At 45.5% G+C, this 21983-nt stretch overlaps 1 long non-coding RNA gene across 1 annotated transcript in view; it reads left to right on the top strand.

Moving 5' to 3' along the window:
- The first annotated feature begins 1905 nt into the window (after positions 1 to 1905).
- The window catches only part of LOC142843689 (uncharacterized), an 84354-nt gene continuing 64276 nt past the window's right edge, over positions 1906 to 21983 (top strand). The window contains exons 1-2 of the long non-coding RNA XR_012909681.1: positions 1906 to 2390; positions 7201 to 7314. This is a non-coding gene — a long non-coding RNA (uncharacterized LOC142843689). The remainder of the gene's footprint in view (positions 2391 to 7200; positions 7315 to 21983) is intronic.

Below are 21983 nucleotides of genomic sequence, written 5' to 3'. Positions count from 1 at the left end.
AGACGCTGGTCCTGGCTGGTCCTGGCTGCTCCGGGTTGGTCCCGACAGAGCCAGCCCTTGGTAGCTGTCCACGAATATAGGTGCTGAAAATTCCTTGGTCCGCAGCAAGTTCAGTTCTGAGCGCCAGGGGGCAGGATTGACTCCAACTGAAGCTAACCCCTCCCTGAATGCAAAGCAGCGATCCGGAATGGAGGGGGTTAAGGATGTTCAAAGGGGATAGTCGTGACTTCGGTGAGAGCTTTGGGAAAAGGAGGGGTGAGTGGGAAGGAAAAGGAAAAAAATTAAAGGAGAGGGAGCGAAGTGTTAGATTCAAGGATGAGCTAAGGCCGGGTGCTCCAGGAACCCACGACCGAAGCCAGAGGCTCACCATCTTTTCCTGCAGAGGCTGGGTCTCCAGTCTCTATGGCTCCAACACCTTCCCGCCAGCGGTTTTGAAATATTTCTCTCTGATGATGATGATTCTCAAAATAAGAGGCTATAGGTTGCTTATTTTGACCCTGTTCCCCTCCCACCTCGTGTCTCCTCACATACCCACATTCTGCAGTTCCTGGGAGGGGTGTAAAGATGGGTGTTATGCCACTTACTACTCCCGCGTCCTTTGCATCCTAGTCACAAGAGCTCTAAATGACTTTCTGGAATTGGGAGTATTAGAAGCCAAAGGACTGGAGTTGCTGGCACTATGCATAGAGAATCCAGGCTTCAGAACATCGCCTGGCGCCTGTAAGGCAGCATTGCAAACCACTAACAGGAGAAATTAGGGAGGATTGTTCTAAAGGTTGACAAATGTTACTGGGGAAACCATCAGCTCCCTGGGGGAGAGTTGTGAGATTCATTGGAATGAGCTCCAGATACTTGGGTAGAACTTGTGAGGAAGACCCGTGAGGAAGGAGAAAAGTTATTGGGAGAGGGGATCACTTGCACACAAAGACATCCATACTGATTAACTCTTTGGAGTAGGGTGATAATGCTTCCTCAAACTGACCCATAAGAGTGAACTGTAGAATGGGGAAAATGAAGCACTCTCGCAGTCTGCCTTAAGCTTATATGCATGCAGAAATTATATATATATATATATATATATATATATATATATATATATATATACACATTTTTTTTTCTTAAAGCTCTGGTCAGTGAGGTTGTCTGTGAGGAGGGGGCACAGGATAGAGAGGGTGGAAAGGGTGAGACCAGGTAGTCTCTGATCCACCTGGCAACAGTCCTGCCAAGAGTGACCGACCTATCCTCTATGCAGGGCAACTGGATTGCAGCCCCTGGAGGGAAAAGAGGTTGAGCTGAGTTAATTTTAGCTCCGAAGAGGTCCCTTTCTGGACAGGTTTCATTGCTGATGCTGAGTCTTCGTCAGCTCCTAATAGTAACAAGGGCTGTTACTGAGGTGCAGAATAACCAAATAACACTGCAACCCACACTTTGTCTTGACAATCCAAGCTTGAAACAAAGCTGCTGCTCGCAATCTCTTGGCCCACCCGGCCTCCTCGTCATACAAAGGGGAGATACTAGTTTCCAAGCCTCACCCCTCTCAGTTCCACCAGTTCCCTGTGTTTACAAATTCTGCCTCATTTGCAAAGGAAATTGCGGGGCGGGGCGGGGCAGGGGGCAATAAAACACCTGCAGCACAAGAAGCAATGGAGGTGGGTTTTCCAAGATTCATGAAGTGTGGGGGGGATACCCCACGTCCTTATGTCCCTCCAGCCCTCTCTCCCTTGCCCTTCTTCCCTGCCTGGCACAATGCACAAGTTTACCCCCAAACTGGAGTCTATTAAATAATTCAATGGTAGTGGTGCAATTTTGGTTGGAACCAGCACGGATTCCCAAGTCGTGACTGAAAAAAGTGAGTAATGCGCGCTGGCTGCGTCATGGCTCTAGTCACAGTTCATTCCGAACTGAGAAGGAATCGTGACTTCGCCTGGAGACGTCCCCTACATGGGAGCTGGGGGGGGGGACCAAACCAGGGGTGAACGGGGGTGGGGGGAAGACCTATCCAATGAAAACCTCTGTCAGGGGTGTTGCATTTGAACTCCACTGCACGCGGTGCCGCTGTCCCCTCTCTGCCCGCTGCACACACACACCCCCAGGGCCAGCGCTCTCCGCCGCGCTGGCTTACCTCTCCCGCTCCCCGGACGAGTCCTCAACAAGTTGGAGAGAGGCAGGAGCGCAGGGGTTAAGCTCGGGGATCTGCAATTACCAAGATCGTGACCCTCCCACACAGTACAGTAACTTATATACTTACCTGGAAGCGCCCGCTTTGCCGCTGGGCAGACACCCATGGGGGAGGGGAGGGGCACGAGGGAAGCGAGTTGGCCAGAGAGGGCCGCTTCCAGACGGCTGAAGCACAAACCGAACCATTGCACTCCCAAGACTCCCGGACTCAGGTAAGAAGAAAAGATTTGGAGCTCTGGCCGCCTGGTGGTCGGTATGCTCAATGGTCGGCCGAGCAGAACTTTTTTTCCCCCCAATTGCCCCACGCCACACCAGCGGCAGGCGCAGGCTAAGGAGCCCCCTCTGGCGTGGCGCGCAGACGCTGGGAGGGTGTGTGCTTGCGTCTTTCCGTAGCTGAACCAAGCAAAGGGGATGCAGTGGGAGGGTGGGTGGGTCGCAGAAATGTAGGAGGGTAATGGATGGGCGGATTGGAGTAGGCTGACAGGAACTCAAGGGACCAAGACTGAGGGTATGATGGGCCAAGGGCGTTTGTGTTTGTGTGTGTGTACACGCGCGCGCGCACACGTCGATTCCCAGGTGGCGAAAAAAGAAAACAACAGAAAAAAAAACTTTTGCACCCAAGTTCTTGCAATGTTTGCAGTAACAACCCAGACTTAGGTTTTCCCCAATGGGAGGGAGTCAGGCATTCTTCCTTTGACATTCCTGGGGCTAGGCAAGAGGGGACTGACACTCCACTGTCAAGAAAAGAGCATCTGCTCAAAGTTAGGATAGATGGAATGGGGGAGGGGCCTAGAGGGAAGGAAGGAAAGGGGGAAGAGGAAAGGCTATGCCCCCTCCTTCCTCTTCAATCTTTCTTCCCCTCCCTCTTGCAGAAGCTGGAATCTCCTGTCGCTGTGGCAGTCAATGCCCAGCTCACCCCTTCTTATTCCCCCAACATTTTGCAGAATGGGGCGGGGGGGGGGGGGAGATGCAGCAGTGAAAGGGCACCCGAGGCGAATGGGCCATCACACACCATAATCCGGACGGGGGGGGGTCGCGCGGAGGGAAGAGCTTCACTCTTAGTGAACATTCAGAACTTTTGAGGGGCAGAGTGGGGTAGGGGGAGTCGAGAAAGTCTCATTTTCTAGAAATAGGCCAACCAGGGTGGGATCTGAGCTTATTTTATGTTCATCTTTGCCAGTCATTTTCCGTCTGGTTCTTCTGGCTTAAGTCCCAATGGAAGAGGTCGCTCTCTTGAATCCCTCTTTCCCAATATACACTGCCACCCCCTCACCTGGGCTAGAATGGGAGGGAGTTATGGACAGTTTTTGGAACAACAATATTTTAATGTGTTCTAGTCTAGGTTTTGTTGAATAATTAGAAATGGAAATATTTTTCTCCCTCCCCCTTCTGGAAAAAAAAAAGAAATGTGAGCTCTCTTCTGATTGGTGGGTGACGATTTTAGTCTACACCAATGAGCTGGCGGCCTTGTCTGTATTTATTTAGTGCTCTGGGGGAGTTTTTCTCTTTACGCAGCGCCTGTAGTCACGGCTGGAACCTCTGCTGGGGGACTAGGAAGGATAGGAGGGGATTCGGGGGAAATCTGGACTGTACCTGTTCAGGGATCCACGACCTTGCAGCCAGGGCTGGCAGAACGCTGATGTGGGAATTGGGTGTTAGACTAGATAGGGTCGGAGGCTCGGGGTGTTGGAGCGAGAAAGGTGGAGGTTGGGCTCAGGGATCTGGGGTCCCCCTCCGAGCCACCCTTCTCGCCCTCCGCTACCTCTTTGAGGTTGTGCAGGGTTGAGTCGGAAAATCTCGGACTGTCTGGAGAAAGAGAGAGAGAGGGATGGGTCTGGGGACAAGAGGAGGGGAGCGCGGCGCGCTGGGTGGGGAGGCTGAGCCGCGGAGGAGCGCACCGGTGACATCCAGCCTCATCGGCTTCGGGGTTCGGAGACGTGCTGGGCTGAAGGCGGCGGCGGCGGACCGAAGAAGCGGGTAGACTGCCCTTCGCGAATCTTTTTGCGGTCTGGGCTTGCTGTACATAACTCAAAAGCCGGAAGCCCTTACCCCAAAAAGCATTCGCGGAGGGCGCGCTCGGCGACATGACTGCAGCTACCAGAGACCGCCGAAGCCGGCACCTTCCCGAAGCGGCTCCATCCGAGAGTTCCCCAGTCTTTCTCCCCGTTTTCCACGGAAGAATCAGCTCTTCCTTCCCGTCCTTTTCGCGCCCCGCGAGGCTTTGGTCACTCGCCTTCCCGCGGCGTGTCCCCCCGCCCCCAACTTTTTAATCGACTTTGTATCACAGGGGAAATCGGAGCGGGTGGCGTGCGTGTGTTATCGAAGAAGTGAGAAGAAGCTAAAATGTAATAAAAGTTTACAGAAGTTGTGTCGTTCCCCCACACCCCACATCCCAAATATTCCCACTCACACAATAAATGTAGGGGGGGCATGGTTATAGGGCCAAGTCAGTACGTGGAATATGGATCAGTTTAGGACATTTTACGGTCATTTTTGACACTAAGGATAGGAGTCTGCAAAATGGTAGGGAGGGGAAGCCCTTGAGGGAGGGGCGGTAAGCCCAAAGCTTCCTTGGTTAGGATGCGCAGAACCTGGAGGAGGTGAGATGAACCTCCGTGAATCCGGTAGCTCCGAAAAAGAGGGGAAAACACCCAGGCACCGCCCGCTCCCCGGAGCCTTCCTCCTGAACCTTCTTCTTCCAACCTAATTTCAGGCACGTTGCAGGCTCCAGTACCCACCCATCTCCTCTTTTTCAAAACTAAGTAGCTCAGAAGAGGATAAAACAGGCGGAAACTAGGGAAAACCCCGCAGGGAAAGCGCTTCTGGGAGCTGCGGTTGGTTAGCAGTGGCGGCTGTAGCAGCCCCACGCTGGCCTCTCGAGGCGCCCGGACCTGGGGAGGGAGGCAAGCTGCAGAGGGGAGAGCCCGTGGGCCCCCCTCCTCCCCTTCCACTCTTTGCAGTCGTGACCACTTCGGTTACAAGTGGCACAAATCAGGCCTTCAACACGTTTTGTGCCCCGTGCCCTTCGCTAGCTAAAAACACTGCTAGACGCCCTTGCCCTTAGGGACTGGGCCAGAAGGACACACAGACACACGGAAGTGCCCATGAAGATGAAAATAGATAGAGAATGGGTCTAGGGGTGTGATAGACCATGACCCCAGGGCTGCGAAACTACCTATTTTCAGGGAGGGCCTGAATTTCCCCCACATCCTAACCTTTCTGCTTCAACAAACTCTGTGCACCACCATTTCTGAGTCCCATAGTTAGCCACCTAGACAATACCCTCCCTACCCTCTCCTGAAAAGGAGGAATGGCTCAGGGATGCTGAGAATGCTGGACAGAGGCAGTCGGCAAGAGCTCAGTACGTGAGAAGGCACTGAACGTGAGGACTCCAGGCTCCAGGACTAAATCAGGCTCTCCCTCCCCAGATAAAAGACGTTTTCCTTCCCCCAACGCATTTTCTGAAAGAGTAAAAGGGTATCAAAGATCTGGACAGGCAGAGGAGAGGAAGCAAAAGCTGGGGGAGATTTTCTTCCTGCCTCTCACTTGGGGCCGTCTGTGGAGCGATAGCTCTTCGGAGAGAGAAGCAAAACAGCCACGTTAGATTAAAAATAGCTTCACACTGTGTCCTTTCACCTACTCTTTTGTCTTTTGCTTACTGTATCCCACCCCCACCCCCAGCCAGGAAGCCCTTCTCTCTCCAAAAGCCTGACCATCACCAGATTTGGGAGCAAGGTGACCTTAGAGAAGTGAACTTGCATAAAAAGGCTTGAATAACCTGAGCACAGGCTGCTCAGAGTTCCTGAGTCCCCGGTCTCCCCATCTCTCCCACCCGGGCTACACTTAGGACCGGAGTTCCAGGGCCCCAGAGCACCGGCGAAAGGCGTCGTGCGGCAGCAAATCCTCGCCTCGCCTCGCCTCAGCCTGACAACTGTTGCTGTCTGAAAGCCGCCGCCAGTGCTGCTGTTGCGGCTGCTCCCAGGCAGCTGCAGCCCACAGCGGAGGCTGCTCACTTTGGGTCCTGCTGGGGGCCTGTGAAGGGGGTCGTCTCTCATTCCAGAGAGGGAAGGTGGAAAGAGTCCCCCCCCCTCCTCAATAAGTGAAAATCAGAGGCTTTTTGCATCTTTCCTCTCCTGCGTATGGAGATTACATCAGCTCTAGCCCATTTTCACTTCTAAACTCAGTTTGTCATTGCTGAGGGAGGTGGGCAAAGGGAGGGGGCATAGTCACTTTAGTCATTAAAGTTCTTATGCATAACCCCTCACCTAGTGAGTCACGGGCCTGATGGAAACTTCTAGGCACTTGCATCTGACGCCAACCCCTGAAGGGGCCTGTAGAAGAGCTGGCAGCCTCAGGCCCCGTCTGCTTTTCCCTGGAAGCGAGGTCGATGCGGTGTTAAGTACTAGGAAAACTGCAGTTCAGACTTAGTCCCTCAAGCCAACTCACTAACGGAGCTTGTCCCCATCTTAAAAATCAAGACCAGTGATTGTCTCTGGAGGTAAAAATAGGGTAAAGGAGTCATAGAGTCCCCTCCACGGCCCCTGTCTACAATGAGAAGAAGCAAGTGACCCAAGCCAGGCTTAGTTGTCGCATTTCAGGCCCAATTTACCTACTGTAGTCATCACTGTTCACCTCTCAAGCTGCCTCATTTTAAAAGTCTCCCCCCAACACACACACACACACACACACACACACACACACACACACACACACACTTTGTATTCTCCCCTTCAGTCTTCTGTTGAAGATGTATGCTTGCTATAAGTTGCTCTGCTTTGCCTGTCTCAGACAAGAGGCAAAGACAGAGCTGGATTCCAAGCAGACTTCTGCCCTCCCAGCAGCAAGACTTAGTGGTTACCTCTGCAAAGCTTTCCTCCTGAACAGCACCGACCCCTGCCTTGACTGCTCGCTCCCTTTCTCCCAGCTGCCCATACCCTGCCTGCCTGCAATATACCCCAGTGCACAGCCTCGCACTTTCTTCCCAGGCAGCCACGTAACTTTGCCCATCTCGTTACCTTTTAGGTGGTCAAGCCTGTCCTGATACTGATGGCGGTGCATGAAGGGTGACCACCCAAGGGAGGCAGTCTCAGAGGTTATGGATGCTGAAAAGCCTGACAGGGATCTCAAGAGTCCCAGGTGAGTGAAGGGCCCATGCGTGGCCTTCTCTGGGAGCCTCAAGGCTTCCACATGCCCTTCCATGGCGAGAAGGCAGCAACTAAGGGTCCAGCATTTGAAAACAGTTCTCAGATAAATGCATCCATCATAGATGATAAACCGAAAGACAATACCAAAGAGGCAAACCTGTTTCTGATCCCAGAAGCAGGATTTCGGTGTATTTGGAAGCTCCCACAACAACCAGGTCTGAGGGACAATGGCTTTATTCAGTGAGACCTAAGAGTCTATCATTTCTTCCATCTCCTAAGCTGTTTCAGGCCATCTAAGGGAAAAGGGAGTTAAGGAGTGTTTTGCTGTGGTCAAAGATACCAATAAACTAAGTGACATCTCAGTGGAGCTCAGTTTAAGATGGATAGAAAAACTTTTAGGCTAATGATTCCTCTGTGGTAAGGAGGGGGAAAGCAACCAGAAAATCTCCTTCTTCTGAGTTTTCACTTAGCTGGCTTTCCGAGCTATGGAATCATACTTTCATTCTTACCAGGGAATTCAGTTCAAAGCTTGAAAGAGTCTGGAAGTTGGGGCTGGTAGAATTTAGAGGAAGGGAGAATCGGACCTACTAGGCTAATTCTTTGGTGTCACATGAGCCCAGCTAGGAAGCTGCCTTAAATCTTTTTTTTTTTTTTTTTGGTTTTTCAAGGGTTTCTCTGTGGCTTTGGAGCCTGTCCTGGAACTAGCTCTGTAGACCAGGCTGGTCTCGAACTCACAGAGATCCGCCTGCCTCTGCCTCCCGAGTGCTGGGATTAAAGGCATGAGCCACCATCGCCCGCTGCCTTAAATCTTAGAGGGAGACTGAAAGATCAGAGGAGGCTGAAGAAAATTTTCAGGTTGTTAAGTCATGGATTTACTTGCTATATTAATTCAATGGTGGTCTTAGGGATTTTTATTTTATTTTTTTATAATTTGAGGTTGAGGTTAAAGCTGTCAGATTGCTGGGTAGTCCTACTTTCTTTCGAATCCCCCTTTTTACATATAAGGACCTGAGGTTCTCAGAATCTACCATTGGGAAATAGGTTATGTTAATTCTAAGAAGTTAAGATCAATCCACTTTCCCCTTAACTGATATTCCAGCTGCCTTGTGAGGACAGCTAAAAATGCAATACTAGGGAGATATGGCTTTCTTGCATTAACCTGTTTTAATGACGTTGGAAGAATCCATTGATAGGTTAAACTTCAAACTTAGATATAGTATTTGGTATGTAAAAGATGGAAAGTCTCATATAATATAAACATACATGCCAGTCTCTCCATTTTATAAATTAAGAAACAAGTGGCTTATGTAATTTTAGCTAGATCTCTTACCTTTGGACTCCAACCCAAATAGTCTACTCTGGGTTCATTTATCAGACACTAAATAATACCTATCACTACCAAACCATAGAAATTATTCATAAATATAATATAGGATGTCATAACGGATTTCTTTCCCCAACAAATGACTTGCATTTAGGGTGCAAGGTTTCAAAGGGAGTGTTTATAGCAAGTCTCTGTAGCTAGGAACATCTTGAAGGCATTGATAGAAGGATAGGCATTAACCTAACCTTCTTTTCCAAGACACTACTTTGAGGTTCTGAGCAAGTCTCAGCACAAGAAAGTCACTGTGTCATGGAATCCCAGGGTTGATCATTTTCAAAGCCTTTGCCAGCAGGAAGGAGAAACCAGATGAGGGAAATACCCCTCTTTCCCACACTTTTCTCTCCAGGAGCAGAGTAGCTTGGTTAGCAGTCTTGCCTGATGGCTACATTGTGATCTGGCAAATAGCATCGTAGGCCTTGTTTGAATTCCCCTAGGAACCTTCTCACCACTAGGAGATCTATTTGATTCTTGTTCCTCTGTTTTGTTCTTTCTTATTCTTGTGTTCTCTTTTTTATATTTACCTATTTTTTATGCCTGTGTGTGTGGCTATACACATGTTACAGCCCATGTGCATAGGAATCAGAAGTTCTCTTCTTCCACCATTGGGTTTCATGAATCACATTCAACTCTTTTATCTGCTGGGCCATCTCACAGACTTTTCTTTTCTTTTTTTTCTTTTCTTTTTTTCTCCCTCTTTCTTCTTTCTCCAGTCAGTTCTGAAGACCACCTGCTAATGGGATAGCTATTTGCCACGGTCAGTTAGAAATTTAAATTTTAGCACTTCTCCCAGATCTGTTTTCACTGTGTTCACCTCATGCTCTTTCACCAATAACAGCCATTCTGATGCCATGTGATTTCTATCCTCAGCATGTGGGACCAGCATTCATGTGGGCTCTCTCAGACCCATGGATGCTGGGCGTTCACACACCTCTCCTCCATGCACTGCTTCTGCTGGTATTGAGTATAAAGTTGACAAAGACTTTCTGGGTCCCCACAATGTGTATCAGGTCTTCTAAAGCACTGGAGACATAAAATAAGTATTCTCCCTGTAATAATCTGATGAAAGCAATAGACTCTACGTTCCCGAAAAGAAAAGTATAAACACTTTATAAATGTTTCAGAGATCTCAATATGCCCCTGGTCTCCATGGGCCCCATGTTTCTCTGGTCTTCATAGACCTTCATTTTATGATATTAAGCTTTGAGTTTAGGGTTCATGATCAAATCTTGCTTTTAATTCTTTCCCTCTTCCCCTTCTTCCCTTTCTCCTTTTTTTTCTAACTTAGCTTCACCATTACTCTCTCTCTCTCTCTCTCTCTCTCTCTCTCTCTCTCTCTCTGTGTGTGTGTGTGTGTGTGTGTGTGTGTGGGTGGGTGGGTGTGTGTGGGTGTGTGTTGTGATGTTTGGTCCTTTCTTTTTTGAGAACAAGCATCTGGAACTTACTAGTGCACGTTTAGATCAATTATGGGCCTGTCCTGACATCCAATAACCGAGAAACAAAGAAGATGTGGAAGAAGAGGGAAGCTGATGTCCAAACCAGCCTAGTTCTGGGGATCTTGAAGAGATAATCCACCTTTCGGGCAGTGTTTTTGGCCAAGTTTGAGGGTTGGTGAAGAGAAGACAAGTTTATATGATGCTGTGCAGTGAACCACAGCCTTATGGTTTGCAACAAGACAGATTCCTTTGAGTGCTTTTGACCACTAGGAAAAGTCACAGCTAGCCAGAGCCTCTCAAAGGGTCCCTTGAAAGGGGAGTACAGCCCTGTGAGCTTAGGAGACTGACAGCTTGAGATTTTTATGGATTTTATGGCACACAGTTCTGTTAATGTCTTGAAGAAGAAGAAGAAAATGATGTTATGAAGAGGGCTGTTCATTTACTTGTTTGTGGTGCTGAAAATTGAGGCCCAGACCTTCTGTTTGATGCTTAAGTACTCTACCACTAAGCTACACCCAGCTTGAAATCAGGCCTGCTAAAGGCTCAACTTAACATGGAAAGGTCAGAGGGCAAAGGTTTCATACTAGTTCTGGTCTTTAAGAGATTTTTTTTTCATCTCTCTTTTAGGACCCTCAGAATTCTGCCTTTTAGAGAGGAGACCAGGTCATTTTCTGACTCTAGTATTGATCAGATGTTGACATATCTGTTCTAGGGGGGTTAGATGCTCTTATTCGATATTAGTCCTTGAACTTAAACAAGAAAGCAGTGAGTTGGTGCTGTGAAGTTAAACGGTAAGAACTCATAGAAGATAAACTGCTTGTTTTTATTTTCTCAATTTCCTCATCTGTAAAATGGGGATTATAATGACACCAGCTATCATATTCTGGCAAGAATTAAATAAGATTGTGCACATAGAGCAATTTCTATGTAGTACTCAGAATAGCTATTCCTATTCTTATTGCTATTATAATAGTTGTGTTTTTTTCCCTCCCAACTGATACATGTAGAAATGTCATAAAGGCTTAGTTCATAGATTCAGAAGCTATTTTCCAGTTTCATCCCACTTAATGCTCTGACTTCCTGTTATTCTTTTTAATGACTGAATTTAATCACAATTGTTTTTGAAAACCCCTCTTTCACCTTAAAAAGCAAAACAAACAAGCAAATCCACCCTTTGATCAGGACGAAAGCCAGTCTAAGGCTTTTGCTTTTCACCCTCAGAGTCAAGTGCTAGGGCTAAATGATTAAAGTCTGCACGATTTCTACCAAGGAATAACAGAAGTCATGCTTTTGTGAATGCGATTTCTCCCTCCCTCCCACAAATGATTTCTCTTCAGTGTTTTCTTCTTCTAAATTCACTACTCAGAGTCTCAGAAACCTTTGTGACTTCTATGATCTTTTGGTTCTCCCCTTGAATCTTTGTTTTCTTCATGTTGGTCCACATTATTTGTCCTCCTTTTTTTTTGCATATTGGCTGTAAATATTAGTGTTGATTACAGGAAGAATAGAATGTAGACTCTACATTTTCTGGATGATTCTAGAAAACTAAGGGCCAAGGCTTCCATTTGTACCTCAAACCTGTCAAGTACAGCTAAAACATTCCAAAGACAAGAAAAAGATACTCAGGGGTTTGGTTTGGAGCCTCGAGGACTATTTTCTTCTTCATTTTAGTTTGCATACATATTGGCATCTTCTCTCACAGACCTGGCCATATTATTGCTTTTTTTATATTTAAAACAGAGTCCATCCTCACTGCTTCTGCTCAGTCATTTTTCTTTATGCACAGTGTAAACAGAAGCTCGGGGATGTGTCAAGCACAGCCTAAGGAGTGGTCCTGTTGTCTCTGCGCATCCTTTGGAGGATGAGGCAGTAGGTAGTAGCTGGGGGAAACAGGGTTCACGGTCTACAGCAATGAACTTGGAAGATCAAGGATTAGGTTTCCTGCCAAAGCCCCGATCCACTGCATGGCTGGAACTTACATCTCTGATCCTAAGGTCCTCACCTGTAGAACACAGACATTGAAAGTACCTAGTTCATGAGATTGCTGGAAAGATGAAATGAGATGTCGGTCTAGACCTTCAGCCTGCACTATGCTGTCAATCAATATAGGCTGTTTATATTGGTGAGACAGGTCCCTCCAGACCCAGAACTACATAAGGGAGGTACTGGATGAGGAATGAGCAAGCAGAAAAGTAATTAGAAAGTCATTAGATGTCATGAGGGAAGAGAATACTCTAGAATTTGTGGTCTCTATCAGTGTTTCAACTAGACCAAGCTTTCTCAAATTTTGTTCATTGGGTCATGCTGCCCAGAGCTTCCTGGCCTCTATGTCATAGACTCTGGTTAGTTAAATCACAATGACTTATTCCCCACTGTATGCTTAAGGTCTCATCTGGATGATTGTCTAAGCTAACTCTTTAAGTGAGTTGTAATCTCCAGGGGTAATTCGTCTTTAAGGTCCAGATTTGAGGATTGTTTTTTTTAAAAATAAAAACAAGAAATAAAAGCCAGAGATGTATCCTAGTGATGAGAGCTTGCCTAGTCTGTGCAAGGCCTGGGTTCAGTCCTCATAAATACACACACACACACAGAGAGAGAGAGAGAGAGAGAGAGAGAGAGAGAGAGAGACAGAGAGAGAGACAGAGAGAGAGACAGAGAGAGAGACAGAGAGAGAGACAGAGAGAGAGACAGAGAGAGAGGCGGGGAGGGCTTCTCTGGCCCTAAGTGAACAAATTAAATGCCCCGTAATTCTAGCATTTGGAGTAGGCTTATGAATTAGAGGCTAGTTCTAACTACATAGCAGCACCTTGGTTTTTGTTATCATTTTCTTTGTTTGTTTGCTTTTTGGTTTTAGTTTTGTTTTTGTTTTTTTTTTTCAACTGAGGGGAATGATATTTTTTTATTAAAAAGATTTCTTTCAACTTTAATGGGAGCTAACCAGAGCAACTGGGCCAGGGGTAAAAATAAAAGCAAAACAGAAAGCCTGTGAAATACAGGGAGAGTCGAGGAACCCAAATAAAATCTTCTGAAGACCCTGTCTTTGTCAGTCGAGGAAAGGCCAGGAAGTAATTTAGCCTCCTGTACATTTAAAATTAATTCCTTTATTCCTGCCTTATCTGAGCAGTAACACTGCAGTTAAGGAGGCAATGTTTAATGAAAAAAGGAAAGTAATTTCCAATCAGTAAATGTCTTTATGTTTAGTTTATAAATTAAAAGTAAAATGTATGTATAGGCAACAGAGAACAGAAACTATCATTTGTAATAAAACTCTGAAAAAAAAACAATTGTATGGATAGTTTTCTAAATTTAAATCTGTTGCAAGCTGTTTATAAAACAAAAGTTTAAGAAAGCATTTAAAGCTGTCATAGAAATAAATATTCCATCTTACATCTTTCTTTATTTTCAAAGATAAAAATCCTTTCAAATCGTAGATGCTTCTTCCCAAAGTTACCCCTCAGGTAGCTAGTAGGAAGAAGAAAACCTGTCTCAGCTAGTTTCACACAAAGCATAGCTGCATTGAAATGTGGAGGAGTCAGGAAAACAGTAACTGCCAAATAACAAGCAAATGATATTCAAAGAAAAAATAAATAAACAGGCTCAGTGCTTCTTTGAGGATTAGCTGTTAGCTTTGCAGCTTTTCTTTTTTTGTGTGTGATGGTTTAAAATTCTGGGAGAAAGGGAAGCATTTTTGAAAGAAAGAAGCCCTCAAAATTGAACTATATCATTGATTTTTATTTTCAGTTTAAAATTGTGTTTCTCGGTCAGATGCCTCTTAGCTAATCTGAGATTTAAAAGGGAATTTTATTTATTTGCTGTTTTTTTTCTTCTTTTTTGTGTGTTTGTTTTCTGCATTGACAACTTGTTTAATACTAAAGATAAATTAGTAAAAGTTATTTTTCTATCAGAGCTCAAATATTTCATAAGTTATTTTTTTGTGACTATAAAATAGTAACTTTTCACCTGATCTAAGGAAACACAGCTTTCCACAGAGTACATGCTTGTTCACTTATGTTCCTGTTTGAGGGAAATGTGCCATTTTCTGATGCTTATACTCATTCTTTAACTTGAAGTTACTATTTCTGTTTTAGTTAAAAATTGGGGAGTTAAAAATAAAATAATAATAATAATAAAAACCAAAAAAATTGGGGAGTTAGAAAAATAGATACTGATCAAATATTTTTCTAAATAAAATCTTAAACTGAGAGTATATTTTAACACCATAGTTTTTAAATTTATATTTTCACTCTGAATTTATTTCTGATATTTATAAATTATAAGTCTATAGGCCTTAGCATGACATATTCAAATTGTTTTATGCATGATGTTTATACTTACAAATGACACTTAATAGTAACTCCAGTTTTGCTTTTAGAGGATGTTTATATTCGCTCTAAATGCAAGAAAGTCTTGTAATAAATTAAATTGCCAAATTCTGAAAGTTATTCAGAAATAACACTCCAGAATTAATGAAGTTTAAAGAAAATTTCCATAAATGATTATAAATTTGAAAATCTATTTAAAAACACAAAATAAAAAATCTAAATCTCAGATTTTTTTCCAACTAAGTTTTCCCAAAATTTCACAAATTGTTCATTATTTTCTTCCTTGAATGTGTCCAGCCACTTGTTGCACTTAAATATGTTTTCTGCTGTGGCCGAGAGAAAATGAAAGGAAGCGAATTAGGAGATGGAGATCATTGTAAACTTGCTGGATCTTTTGGACTGCCGTTTCTGAGCAGATAGCATGAGCAGGGGCACTATCTTTCTTTACCTGAGTCTTTCCCATCGTTCTGTCTGTCGTTCACACGTCCCTTCCTGGGGAAATCGTGTCTTAGAAAGAGGATTTCTTTCCCAGTGAAAGTGTTGTCATAGAGAGGGCAGTCGACTCCTGCTTACCTTTTCTCTTTAAGGGGCTGGAGCTCTTTTATTTGTTGTTGTTTTTTGTTTTAATGTTATGTGCTCTTGAAGACTAATGTACATTTACTGAGAATAGACTAGATTAAGGAGAATGAGGTCTCATAAAATTCTGCAAGGATGAGAGAATAGTACATCACCCAGCAGGAGCCATACCAGAAAGGACAAAGGCAGGTACAGGCAGCTGACTTCAACAGCTCAGCTGAGCTCAGTGACATGGCGGAACCTCTGAAACTGTGCAAGCAGGGTGGGTGTCCATGTTGTTAATTTCATAATGGCTATTTTGTGTATGCACAAGTATACAACTGTGCAGATGCTTGCGCCCTCTCGCTCTCTTTCACACACACAGAGACAAAGATCCAAGCTCATATTCCCCATCTAGAAGATGGGAATTTAACCTCGTGCGTGGGAAAATTCAGTGTGAGCCCAGGGTGAATTAGAAGAGAGAAACTCTAAAATTCACTTAAATCAGAAGAGACCTGTCACATAACAAACTAAATATCAGCCATATTCTGACATGAGGTAGTCTTTTATTCAAAAGTAAGTTACCCTCAAATCTGATGTAATTGTGAGAACCCTTTTGATTCTTTAAAAACCTTCATTATAGTATTATACAGTTATAGCTAACAATGGTAAACCAAAATACCTTCGAATAAAATTTCAGTCTCTAGCCTTGAATACAGGAGACACCAAAGTATGGCCTAGGAGAAGTCCTTTGTAGAATATCCTGCTTTAAAAAAACACAAATGTCAAATTTCTAAATCTTGTAAAAAGAAAAAGAAATTGATTTTATCTTTGCAGAGTACCTTGAGATCGATGGGAGAACAGTTGGTGATATAATTGTATATCTGTAGCCTTCAATTATTATTTACTGATAATTTTGTTATTCATGTGAGAAATTTGAGGAAAAAAGAATGAGAAATGCCAGAAATGCCAATTTTCAAAACTAAAATTTTAAATGAAAACGGAAAAGAAAATTGCCTGACCACAGCACTGAGACTTAGAGGACCATCGGAGGTAGATTTAAACATGTAGTCTCTCTCTGTGCCATCTGAGAGAGGGTTAAACATGCCGACTCTATGCCATGTCAAATGACATTTCATGCCACTATTTTCTTGAAGGAATATGCTTGCCTAAAGTCAAGCACTGTGCACAAAAACATTAGAGCTGATATATTAAGTTTATTTTGAAACCCCACTATTGTTAAATCTGTTACCCTCTTTTTTGTAAACATCCAAGCTGATACTCTGTGGAGTACATGACCCACACTCGCCACTTCCTTTCTCACTTAAGGACAAGTATAAGAAGAGAAAAGTCAGCGCACTCTGTCTGATAATTAAAAACATTCTGAGAGCTATAAAGAAAGCTAACTTTTTAGAATCTTAACTACTCTATAACCACTCAATTCTTGAGGAAGTAGTAATCATTTTTAATGTTATGGATTTTAAAAACTACATCTTTAGGAAAGGTTCTCTCAGGAAGAAGTAGTAATCATTTTTAATGTTATGGATTTTAAAAACTACATCTTTAGGAAAGGTTCTCTCAGGAAACAAAATGCTAGCAATTTCTACCAAAAATATCTAAGAAATCAATAGAAAAATATGTATTTGGTTTTAGGAGAGGCATTTAATAGAGCAAAAACAAAATTCCTGAGAAAAGAGTCTTCAAAATATTGCATTGAAATTTTTGAGCAAAAAAATATGTATTAATCATTTTGGTTTTCTTTGTTTTTTTTTTAATTGTATTGCTGTAATGGCATTGAACTCAAAGCTTGCTGTTTTGTGAGCTCTTATGAGCGAGCACCGCCCATGTTTTGCTAGGTGGTCCTCACTGTCAAACAAAAAGTTCACCCTGCTGTTTCTATGTTAGCATCCTAAGTAACAGTTCACCTGCGCTCATTAGTCGCTTGTTTTTCTTTCCAAACACTTCCTTGTTCTTCACAAATCTATTATCATCTTGTTCCCTACACTGCCCAAACTCTCTGATCAGAATAGATCCCTTCTTCCTAATTTCAGAATTCTCTTTGTCCAAGGCACATACCTTTTCCTTCGAGCAAACTGACAGTCCTCTGGAGTCAGAGCCGTTTTTGTGGGGCCTACTGTAGCAGTTCTAATTTGCTGCCATTGTGATATGGCTTTGGGTGAGATGGCCTTGGTGGACTCCCAGGACTCAGTCAGCATCTTGTTTGTGTAAATGAGCGTGAGTGTGAGCCTGACCTTCGCTGACCCTCACTGTGCAGAGGCCCTGAGATTCTTTTCAGTTCCCTAATCCAGCAGAAGAGTCACAGGGTTTTCTGCATCTGAGGTTTGTGGTGTTGGGGGGAGTCGCCTGTTTATGAGGGCCCCTGACGTGGAGTTTATGTGGCAGATCACAGTGTGCCTGTACAGATGCTGCATTGACTCATACGCGCTTGTCTAAGGGAAGGTCCAATTGATAGTTTTGAAAAAAAAATAGCTGTATTTGGATCAACTGGCTAGTAGCAAGCCTCCATTGATTATCTAACCAAAATCAGCTGTCACGTGCTTCTTCTTGCTGCAGCCATCCCGGCAGCCCTGTTAATTCGATCACTCATTTTTCCGACATGATGTCCTTGAGGATGTTTTCAGATGTATATGAAGGCAAGTCACTTCTTGATGTTAATTGCTGGATTCTGTAGGACTGTGGATTTTTCAAGTGATCTTCTATCATAAGATTAATTTATTTAAAATTAGTCTTCACTAGTTTCTCATTAACATTGACCAAAAAAAAACACATGGTAACTCTAAGTGTGGAGTAACCAAGAAATGTTCATTTGCATGTAGGTATTCAATTGCACAAATGAAAGACAATTTTAATAATGCGCTCTCATAGATTTACAGCTTTCTATCTCTCCTCCCTTTTCTCAAACAAGAAGACACACACAGAGCGTTAGTTCACACATAAACAAACTGAGGACAGTGGAGAGGGACAGGAAGAGAGAGTCCCCACTGCCCTGTCACAGGATTCTCAAGTTAATCTGAAGAATGAATTCATTCTTTATTCATTTTGCATATGCTCATTTGTCATAAACCATTAAGTACTTTCTAGAAATGATAGAGGCCCCCAAGACTGTCCAGTTCAGAGTCCTTCTTTTGTGCCAGGAAAAACTGGGCAAGCACACATAGTCCATCTTGCCTCAAATATTCACAGAATATTAGTGAACTCATAACTGGTCTGGACTAAGAACCTACTGGCTTAGTGAGAACTCACTCTAAGCAGACTGGAGATACAGTGTTGAGTTCCTGGATGGAGAATACTGGAGTCGGGGTGTTGAGTTCCTAATGGAGTGTTCTGGAGTCGGGGTGTTGAGCTGGAGTGTTCTGGAGTCGGGGTGTTGAGGTCCTGGATAGAGTGTTCTGGAGTCGGGATGTTGAGCTGGAGTGTTCTGGAGTTGGGGTGTTGAGGTCCTGGATAGAGTGTTCTGGAGTCGGGGTGTTGAGCTGGAGTGTTCTGGAGTCGGGGTGTTGAGATCCTGATGGAGTATTCTGGAGTAGGGGTGTTGAGTTCCCGGATGGAGTGTTCTGGAGTCGGGGCGTTGAGATCCTGATGGAGTGTTCTGGAGTCAGGGTATTCAGTTCCTGGGTGGAGTATTCTGGAGTCGGGGTGTTGAGATCCTGGATGGAGTGTTCTGGAGTTGGGGTGTTGAGCTGAATGGAGTAAACAAGAAGAAGCAGCATCAAGGGATCAGAAAGAAAGAAATAAAGGAGGAAGGAAAGCAGATGATGCCATTTCCTGGCTACGGCATTTTCCTAAGACAGGTTTATCAGGGACTTGCTTTCTGTCTGTCTTGTCTCTAGGTTATCCAATTGGATTAATCTAGCTAACTTGTTCTTATGCTACCACCAAGTCACTTAAAGGAAACATTTTGGGGATCTCTTATCTGCAGAAGTTCAAGTTTCAAACAGACCCCTTCTCTTTTCAGTATAACACAAGCATTCATATGTATTTATATCTGCGTGTCGTATGTGGGTGCTCGTGTCACCGCACGCATGTAAATGTCAGAGGATAACCTATGGCAGCCAGTTAACTGCTTCCACCCAGCTGGTTCTGAGGGGGGGGTGGAACTCAGACAGGCCTGGAGACAACACAGCAACCCAGGATACATTAGATACTGACTGAAAGTCTCATAGTAGGTCTACAAATGTTCGCTCACTTGCCACTTACAGGGGCAGGTTTAAATCAAAACTCAAGGCAAAATGAATGGGGTAAGAACTCGAGGTCAAAGTCTGCAGAAGCTGATGCTGTAGGGAGCTCAAGGGGTGGGGAGCATTGGGAGCTCGGGCTTGTGCTATGAGTGGGATCTGGATAGAAAGATAAAGAGCGCAGGCGTGCCTGGCTGTTGGACTCCACAGTAACCTGCAATGGTGGGTGCACACTGTATGCTGCAAATGGGGGGATAGGGGCTTTGTTACTGGGACATCAGGTAACGAGAACAGAAACAGGGATCAAAGGGATACCAAAAGGTGCCAGCTTGTAGAGGAAGCTGTGTCCTGAGCAAAGGACTTGGTATCAACTCTGAGGGGCCACGGAGAGCCACCAAAGAATCCGACCAGAGGAGTAGCTCTCTGGTGACAGGATTGAAGAGGTGTTTCCAGACTGGGCTCATGCAGTCGGAGCTGTCCTCAGACTCACTGTACATTCAAGGATGACCCAATGCTGCTGCTTCATCCCGGGTACGGGGGTTACAAGCATGCCCCTGTAACCATGCTGTTTTGTGCAGTTCCATGTGTCTAAGTCAGGGCTTCATGCATGCTTGGCATACATGACCAACTGAGCTACAGCTCCATCACTGAAGAGTGATTGGCAGGGCAAGCAAAAGGAGCAGAGAGCCCGCAGGTGACTCAATTGGTCCTGATCATTAAGGGAAGTAGTTATTGTCCTTCCCTTTCCTCTTCCCCATCCTTTCCTTTCTTCATTTCCTCCTCACTTCCTATTTATTCTCTCCTCTTCCTTCTCATGGCTTCAAGTCCAGTCAGGACAGTGGCGATGCTTTACAATCTCTAGAAGATTGGATCCCTGTGAGGAGCGGTGTGTTAGGCACTAATAAGGCACTCCTGTGGAATTCGGGATCCAAACAACTAGTCAAAACTCCTGACTCGGGGAGGGGGACAAGACAAAAACAAAAAACCAAGTGAACAAAACAAAATACAACAGCACTGAAAAGCAGCAACGTTCCTGGGTCCCCTGCTGTTGTATGCACTGTGTGTCTGGTCCCCTGCTGCTGTAGTCACTGTGTGTCTGGTCCCCTGCTGTTGTATGCACTGTGTGTCTGGTCCCCTGCTGTTGTATGCACTGTGTGTCTGGTCCCCTGCTGTTGTATGCACTGTGTGTCTGGTCCCCTGCTGCTGTATGCACTGTGTGTCTGGTCCCCTGCTGTTGTAGTCACTGTGTGTCTGGTCCCCTGCTGCTGTAGTCACTGTGTGTCTGGTCCCCTGCTGCTGTAGTCACTGTGTGTCTGGTCCCCTGCTGCTGTAGTCACTGTGTGTCTGGTCCCCTGCTGTTGTATGCACTGTGTGTCTGGTCCCCTGCTGCTGTAGTCACTGTGTATCTGGTCCCCTGCTGTTGTAGTCACTGTGTGTCTGGTCCCCTGCTGTTGTATGCACTGTGTGTCTGGTCCCCTGCTGTTGTATGCACTGTGTGTCTGGTCCCCTGCTGTTGTAGTCACTGTGTGTCTGGTCCCCTGCTGTTGTATGCACTGTGTGTCTGGTCCCCTGCTGTTGTATGCACTGTGTGTCTGGTCCCCTGCTGTTGTAGTCACTGTGTGTCTGGTCCCCTGCTGTTGTATGCACTGTGTGTCTGGTCCCCTGCTGTTGTATGCACTGTGTGTCTGGTCCCCTGCTGCTGTAGTCACTGTGTATCTGGTCCCCTGCTGTTGTATGCACTGTGTGTCTGGTCCCCTGCTGCTGTAGTCACTGTGTGTCTGGTCCCCTGCTGCTGTATGCACTGTGTGTCTGGTCCCCTGCTGTTGTAGTCACTGTGTGTCTGGTCCCCTGCTGTTGTATGCACTGTGTGTCTGGTCCCCTGCTGTTGTATGCACTGTGTGTCTGGTCCCCTGCTGCTGTATGCACTGTGTGTCTGGTCCCCTGCTGTTGTATGCACTGTGTGTCTGGTCCCCTGCTGCTGTATGCACTGTGTGTCTGGTCCCCTGCTGCTGTATGCACTGTGTGTCTGGTCCCCTGCTGCTGTATGCACTGTGTGTCTGGTCCTCTACTGTTGTATGCACTGTGTGTCTGGTCCCCTGCTGTTGTAGTCACTGTGTGTCTGGTCCCCTGCTGTTGTATGCACTGTGTGTCTGGTCCCCTGCTGTTGTATGCACTGTGTGTCTGGTCCCCTGCTGCTGTATGCACTGTGTGTCTGGTCCTCTACTGTTGTATGCACTGTGTGTCTGGTCCCCTGCTGTTGTATGCACTGTGTGTCTGGTCCCCTGCTGTTGTATGCACTGTGTGTCTGGTCCCCTGCTGTTGTATGCACTGTGTGTCTGGTCCCCTGCTGCTGTAGTCACTGTGTGTCTGGTCCCCTGCTGTTGTATGCACTGTGTGTCTGGTCCCCTGCTGTTGTATGCACTGTGTGTCTGGTCCCCTGCTGTTGTAGTCACTGTGTGTCTGGTCCCCTGCTGCTGTATGCACTGTGTGTCTGGTCCCCTGCTGTTGTATGCACTGTGTGTCTGGTCCCCTGCTGTTGTATGCACTGTGTGTCTGGTCCCCTGCTGTTGTAGTCACTGTGTGTCTGGTCCCCTGCTGTTGTATGCACTGTGTGTCTGGTCCCCTGCTGTTGTAGTCACTGTGTGTCTGGTCCCCTGCTGCTGTATGCACTGTGTGTCTGGTCCCCTGCTGTTGTATGCACTGTGTGTCTGGTCCCCTGCTGTTGTAGTCACTGTGTGTCTGGTCCCCTGCTGTTGTATGCACTGTGTGTC

Source organism: Microtus pennsylvanicus, chromosome 2 (assembly GCF_037038515.1).
Source record: "Microtus pennsylvanicus isolate mMicPen1 chromosome 2, mMicPen1.hap1, whole genome shotgun sequence".
NCBI lineage: Eukaryota > Metazoa > Chordata > Mammalia > Rodentia > Cricetidae > Microtus > Microtus pennsylvanicus.
This window is presented reverse-complemented; position numbering and strand designations above follow the sequence as displayed.